Genomic DNA, 7,886 nt, shown 5'->3' on the forward strand with positions numbered 1-7,886 from the left:
TATTTTAAAGTGGATCCTAGCAGAATCTCCTGTCCCCGAGCCAAGCTGTCTTCAGTGGGGGGGCGGGTTAAGTTTCACTCCCTGCCCCAAGTAGAAACCTGGCAGCCGAAAACTTCCAGAACCCAGCCTCAGCCATACTCAAGGCCATGCTCCACATGCTCAGATGAGCCTCACACATGAAGGAACCGGCAGAGAAACCCAGGTATGTGGGACCCATGTCTGAGACCTCCAAGCCTGCTCAGATCGAGACTGGGCCTCCACCTAGATCCCCAGTTTTCCAGTAGTTTGGCAACCACACACACGATCTGCATCCCCCACCCCCACCCCATGCCATGTAATCTCATCAACGGTCAAGATCCAGAGACTATAGAACAAAGCTCCTGGAAGAGACAATGCGGTTTTTCCTGTAGCACATGATCTCTTATACTCTAGCCCATTGATGTACATAAAGCTAGACACATGTGTTTGGTTTTTACATACTTGTTTGTATTCTCTTATATATGGGTTTAAATGATCCCAGAATGAAATACAACAATCTTCTCATACTGCCCTCTTATTGTGGTGGGAAGATGCTTACTGGTTGGGTGGGTGTTTGAATATTATCTGTAATGAAGCATTATGAACTACTTTATGAAAATACAATGTATAAAAATCGCAAAAAAAAAATAAAGTGGCTCCTTAAGCTATGTTTTATATAAAGCAGTGTTTCTCAGTGTTGGCTACTCTACCCCTCCAGGGGCACTGGAACAGCTCACAGGGGCAGTAGCAGCCTCATGTGCAATTGGGGGCAGTTGGCTGGTTTTATTTCTGAATAAATAAAGTAAACCAAATAAATGAACCTCTGAAATAGACCAATTAATTCACGAATGACTTCATTTTTATGCTTAATAGGGAAGCACTATAAATTTTGAATTATTTGTGCTTGAAAAGAGTGACCAAAATAATTTAGTTTATATATAGAATATTGAGAAATGTTTTGTAGATCTGTAAAATTCCCTATTGCTATTTTTTATGAAGACTAATGTTTATTTCCACTGGCGTATATATTATTTTAATAGACTCTATAGTAACCTATATATTATAGAATATACTAGGATCAATTTCAGAATTCCCAGTGGGATAGACTTTCTCACATTCTGTTCCTAGATTCATCCGTTTGGAGAGGATTTCATCATTTTCTTTGCTTGTATTACTAGCATGGGGTTGTTTGAACATATTTGACTTGGATATTATCACTATTGTGATAAATACTAATGAAAGACTCACATGGCATAATCTTTATATTTCAAAACATAAAATAATATATTCACATAGAAGTTGCAGTTTTGAACAGAAAAAGTAAAAAAATCAATTAAATGATTGTTCTAATACCACAAAAGGAAGAAAAATATCTCTAATAGGAGAAATGCTTACATATATTTGCATTAAATAATACCTGTAATATTTCACAGCACTCTTACCACATTAGTTAATTTCATCAGGAAGATGGAGAATTGCCAGAAGATAAAAGATAAAGATATTTGACCATCCAAAGTTATATACTGAATTCCAGCCACAACTATATGTCTACAAACCTAATAAAGGTTAAATTAGTTATATTATCTTCTAGTTGTCTGAGTGCCTACTAACTTCTCACTGAATTTACTTTTTATATGAGAAAAATAAAATTTTCCCCTTAAATTTAGGACTGGAGCAATAGCACAGTGGGTAGGACATTTGCCTTGCATGCAGCCGACCCGGGTTCGATTCCTCTGTCCCTCTCAGAGAGCCCAGAAAACTACCGAGAGTATCCCACAGCACGGCAGAGTCTGGCAAGCTCCCCATGGCATATTCGATATACCAAAAACAGTAACAACAAGTCTCACAATGGAGACATTACTGGTCCGGCTTGAGCAAATTGATGAACAACGGGATAAAAGTGTTACAGTGCTTAAACTTTTTGCATTTAGAATTTACCAGATGCTATTTACTAACTCTAGTTAGAGGAAACAGAAGTAAGTCAGTGCTGAGAAAGTGTTAAGAACCAAACAAAACTGAATCTACCTGGATTCATTTGTTGGTTCATGTTTGGGCTCCAGTATTTCAGAGAAATAAACCTATGAGAAGTCTCACATGGTTAATGAAAACATATTATTTTTTTATGTTAAGACTTTTTTTTAACACAGAAGTAGTGACATCTATACATATATAAGTAAATGCAGCTAAAGTCCTGAAATTCCACAAAATTGTTAATCAGTAAGTTAATAAAATATTTTCAAAAACTAGCACAGTGGGTAGGGCGTTTGCCTTGCACGCAGCCTACACAGGTTCGATTCCTCCGCCCCTCTTGGAGAGCCCAGCAAGCTACTGAGAATATCTGTCCTGCATGGCAGAACCTGGTAAGCTACCTGTGGTGTATTCAATATGCCAAAACAGTAACAACAACTCTCACGATGGAGACATTACTGGTGCTTGCTCGAGCAAATCCATGAGCAATGGGATGACAGTGATACAGTGATAGAAATTTCTAAATGGTTTTAATATTTCTGTGCTAATATATTTTAAAATTTCCATAAAATAAATAAATCCTACAAATGTAAAATTAGTAATAGGAAAATTTTGAAAATTAAAAGGAAAATCTGAATAGGCCTATTAAAGTATAAACCTATCTTTTATTCTAAGAGAGGGAATTTGACTTTATGTTATAAAATAGTATATTTCTAGATGATGTTTAAATGCTGGCATTAACAAGTAAAAGTTTGTAATAAAAATCTGTTGTATTTAAAAAACACCTGGATAGGCATAGAACATTCAAGATAAATAAACATTTGATTCATTATTGAGAAAGCATAAAATTCTTCAGCAAGTTAGAGTAAGCAGACATTAAACTACTACTAGAAGGTAGCCATGAGTGAACACCATACTCAAATGATATAGTGCTGAAAAGTGCGTCTTGTGTTCTTTTTTAAAAAACTTTTTTTAAATTGAGGTACTTTAATTTATAATTCTTATAAAGATGGATTCCTGTGTACATCATTCCAACACCACACCCCATCATCAGTGTACCTTCCTCCTTCCTCACCTGTCCCAAGGTCTCCAACGCCTCTTCTTTTCAAACCCTCCCCCAACCCCCACACACAAAATTAGTTTTGTGAATCAGTGATCCCAGTTTATTGGCTTGACATTTTGTTGCTACCTTTCTATGTATCTTTAAGTGCCACACATGGGAGAAATCACTGTGTATCTATCCCTTTCCTTCTGACTGACTTCACAATTATCCTCTAGTTCCATCAGTTGATTTGGCAAACTGTATGATTTTGTTCTTAGAGCTAGAGTATGCATTTTGCACATGTAGTACAATTTCTTGATCCATTCATCCTTAGTTGCACATTTGGGTTGTTTATATATTTTGATTATTATACTAAGCAGTGGACTGGAGCACAATGGGTAGGGCATTTGCCTTGCACGCAGCTGACCTGGGTTCGATTCCTCTGTCCCTCTCAGAGAGCCTGGCAATCTACCGAGAGTATCCCGCCTGCACTGCAGAGCCTGGCAAGCTACCTGTGGTGTATTCAATATGCCAAAACAATAACAAGTCTCACAATGGAGACGTTACTGGTGCCTGCTCGAACAAATCGAGGAACAACGGGAAGACAGTGCTACAGTGATGAATGCGTGTGTGCATATATTCTTTCCAATTTATGTTTTTGTGTTTTGGGTATAGATGCCAGAAGCAATATTGCTGAGTATTATTTAGTAGCAAAAGTAGTGAAGTAAAGGGAGTAGTAAAGGGAGACTCCTTCTTCTTCTTCTTCTTCTTCTTCTTCTTCTTCTTCTTCTTCTTCTTCTTCTTCTTCTTCTTCTTCTTCTTCTTCTTCTTCTTCTTCTTCTTCTTCTTCTTCTTCTTCTTCTTCTTCTTCTTCTTCTTCTTCTTCTTCTTCTTCTTCTTCTTCTTCTTCTTCTTCTTCTTCTTCTTCTTCTTCTTCTTCTTCTTCTTCTTCTTCTTCTTCTTCTTCTTCTTCTTCTTCTTCTTCTTCTTCTTCTTCTTCTTCTTCTTCCCCTTCTTCCTTATTCTTCCTTCTCTTTTTTTGAGCAATCTCCTTATTGCTTTCCATAGAGACTGAACTAGATGGACAACCCACCAACAGTGGATGAAGGTTTCTTTTTCAACATGGCACTGGAATCCTGATTATTTCTAAACATTTTATTATGTGCTATTCTCACTGAAGTGAGATATCTCAATGTTGTTTTTATTTGCATTTCCCTAATGACATTAAGCACCTTTTCATATACCTATTGGCCATTCATATGATTTCTTTGGGAAAGTGTCTGTTCATGTCTTTTCTCTATTTTTGGATGGGGCTGATGGATTTGTGTTGAGTTTGTGAGTGCTTTGTAGATTTTGCATATTAGCCCTTTATAAAGAAGCTTCTTTAACATTTCTTTCAAAACTGGTTTCAAGGCTATGAATTCCCTAAATTGATATCTGTCCCTGAAACCCTATTTTTTCAAGTCTCAATGATTATTTAGCTTGACATATTATACTTGGCAAGATGTTTGTTTCTTTGAGATTTTTTATTTTGTTTTGTTTTGTTTTTAATATATCCTACATTGCCTACTAGTTCCTGGAGTCTCATTAGATAGATATTGTGAATATTATGGAATTTACTTTGTATTTAAGTTTATTTTTTGATCTTACTGCATTTAATGCCCCTGTGCCTGGCTGTCTTCAGTGGGGTCCCTCGGAGGGTGTGGGTTGAGTTTCCCTACACATCCAGAGCACATGAACCACAGCCAAAGACCTCCAGAACCCAGTCACAGCCATACTCAAGGTTCCCTCTCCACACTTTTGGATGAGCCTCATTCATGAAGGAACCAAGAGAGGAACCCAGGTGTGTGGGACCCGGGGCTGAGATCTCCAAGCGTTCTCAGATGGGAACTGGGCCTCTTCTGCCCAGTTCCCCATTTTTCAGTAGCTAGGCGGTCACACTCAGAAACTTTCCCCGGCACCGTGTAATCCCATCAACGGCCAACATCCAGAGACTATACAACCAAGCTCCCTGAAGCACACCGCAGCTTTTCAGCCCCGAGACATCTTATAGCCTAGTTCTCCCTCTCGGAGAACCTTGCAAGCTACCGAGTTTCCTGCCCACATGGGAGAGTCTGGCAAACTCCCCCGTGGCGTATTCATATGCCAAAACCAGTAATAATGCTGTGTCTCATTCCCCTGACCCTGAAAGAGCCTCCAATGCAGCACCACTGGAAAGGATGAGTAAAGAGAAGCTTCTAAAATCTCTGGGCTAGGATGAATGGAGACATTACTGAGACTGCTCGAGAAAATCGACGATCAATGGGATGATGATGATGATGATGATGATGATGATGCATTTAATACTGCATTTAATACTGTTTTTGTCATTCTGACTATAATATATCTTGTCGTTTTTCTATTTGGGACTAAATTTTACTGGAATTCTGTGTGCCTGTTGATTCTGGGTGCCTATACTCTTCAACTCAAAAATTTTTACCTTTCATTTCATTAGTGTTCAAATTTGCTTTCCTATTTTTTTCAGGGACACTGGTGATTCTTATATTGTTCCGTTTTGTTTGCTGGCGAGTTTTTGTTCATTCGTTTTCAGATTCCCTGTGCCCTCATCTTCTGTGCTTTCTAAAAGTTTCCTGCATATCTCTTCTGATTATATTTTTCTCATTTTTGCTTTCATACTTTCTTGTGCTTTGCTGCCTGTGCCAATATTTCTTTGAGATCATTAAATATCCTCAATATGGTGTCACTAAAGTCATTCTCTGAGAGTTTTCAGAGCTGGTTGGTATTGTAGGGCTGTCCATGTTATTTGTGTTACTATTTTCACTCATTGAGCTCAGTGGGCTTCTACCTGACTTCTCCATTGTGTTTTCTGTGCTCCTTCTGTGTTGATGATGAGTCTCTGTAGTTAGCTCCCTCGGGGTCTGATGGACCATGTTGGGTATTTGTATATTTGGAAATAGCAGCCGTGAAGGCACCTTTGATAAAAAAAAAATAGTAGAACAAGGCATTGTTATTTTCTGCAGAGTTACAGGTTCTTAAATAATTTCAAATTATTTTGTTTAATAGAGCATTTATAATCAGTGAGTTATCAGTATATAAAATGAAGTTTTATCTGTAACTTTTGAAAACATGTCAAATACCAGTTTGAAAAGTTATTTTTCTGTTCTGAAACAAGACTAAGTTTGTGCATAAACTTGAACATTTGTCAAGCCTAAATCATGTCTGAAAGATACATGTCTCAAAATAATAGTTTGTTTTATCTACAATGTCCTGAGCGTCCTGCTGATAGTTTACATGTTTATGATTCTTTTGCCATAGTGACTATATTCCAATTATTAAAATATTTTATTATATAAAATACAAAACTACACAGAATTAAAATATTAGTATTTATTGATAAATATTAATTTATCTTTCTAGAACAGTCATATATTTTTGTTGTTATTTTTGGGCCACACCTGGTGGTGCTCAACGTTTATTCCTGGCCTTGTGCTTAGGGCTCACTCCTGGTGGGCTTGAGTGACTATTTGGAGTGCTGGGGAAGTGAATCTGGGTCAGAGCATGTAGGAGAAGCATGTTACCCATTGTACTATTGCTCTGGCCAGATCACATAATATTTTGATGTAAATACTATTATAATAGGAATAGTTTATATAAACCATTTGGCCTGTGAAATTTACATATATAAACAAGAGGAGAAAAATAATATTAATTATAAAAATATTGAATACTGAGATGCCCAAAATAATCATGAGATTTTTAAGGAGTTAAAAACTTTCCTATGTAATCATTTCTCAGTTAATATCAATAAAATTTTACAAAATAAATTTTAAATTCAGACATCTCTTGTTTAAAAAAAGAATCAGAAATTTGTGTTATTTGCTAAAGTAAGAAGAATATTGAACTGAAACCCAGGTCATCTGAGTTCTAATGTTGTATGTTTGTCCTTGGGCAAATTTCATTCCATCCTGTGCTATCAAAGCACTTTGTAACGAGGAAACAAAAAACCAATAAAGGAAAGCCTGTGGTATATTTGAAGAACTAGGAAGAAAGATGCAATAGATATTAGAAAACCTTCTACAGGCATGAAAATAAGCACTTTTATTATGCCTCCAAGAAATGTAATGATCTTACATCTTAGACCCTTATTATTATCTTTGTAATAATAAGAAATGTGAATTTAAGAAAACTGAGCAAAATATTGGCATAATCTGAATTATAGGATTCCAGAATTTTTATCTAGCATGCCCAAAAGATCTAAACATTCTTATTTAATTAGAAAAACAAGCAAGTAAATAAACAAATATAGTTCAAGCAAATCATGAGTCAAATAGATTTTACCTGAATGGACTAGATACTGGATACATTCATTTAGTTAACAAATTATTTATTTATTTCAGGGAAGAGTGTGAACGCAGTCTCACTACTTTCTCCCCACTACCACAAATTATGCAGTTGAATTTCACATATTTTGGGAAATCACAAGGGTCAGCACATTCGAAGTATAATAGAAAAGCCTTGTCCTGGGAAAACTAATTCCGTGACATGGTATCTCCCTGCCAGGTAATATACAAATTGTTTCTTAAAACCTGTTATATACAAGTCATATGCCATGTGTAAAAAATGAAACATACATAATTTTTGCTTAAGGACTTCACAGATTATGTTGGTTCAATTAAAACTCAAGGTATTGAGTTAAATGCGATCCACATTGAATCTGTGGTAGCCAGATGATTAGCTCAGCAGTATGGATTGAGGAGTAGCAGGCATGTGTCTAGAGCATAAGAAACTTCGGTTAGGTAATTCAGGCAAAAGCTCTGTTGAGGGCTTTGAGATTTGGAAAATTTGCCAGTTCATTTGT

General features: G+C 36.5%; 1 pseudogene; it reads right to left on the reverse strand.

Moving 5' to 3' along the window:
• Positions 1-7,422: 7,422 nt before the first annotated feature.
• LOC129401080 (U1 spliceosomal RNA) lies at positions 7,423-7,595 on the reverse strand (annotated as a pseudogene).
• Positions 7,596-7,886: the final 291 nt, after the last annotated feature.

This window comes from Sorex araneus, chromosome 1 (assembly GCF_027595985.1).
Source record: "Sorex araneus isolate mSorAra2 chromosome 1, mSorAra2.pri, whole genome shotgun sequence".
NCBI classification, from domain to species: domain Eukaryota; kingdom Metazoa; phylum Chordata; class Mammalia; order Eulipotyphla; family Soricidae; genus Sorex; species Sorex araneus.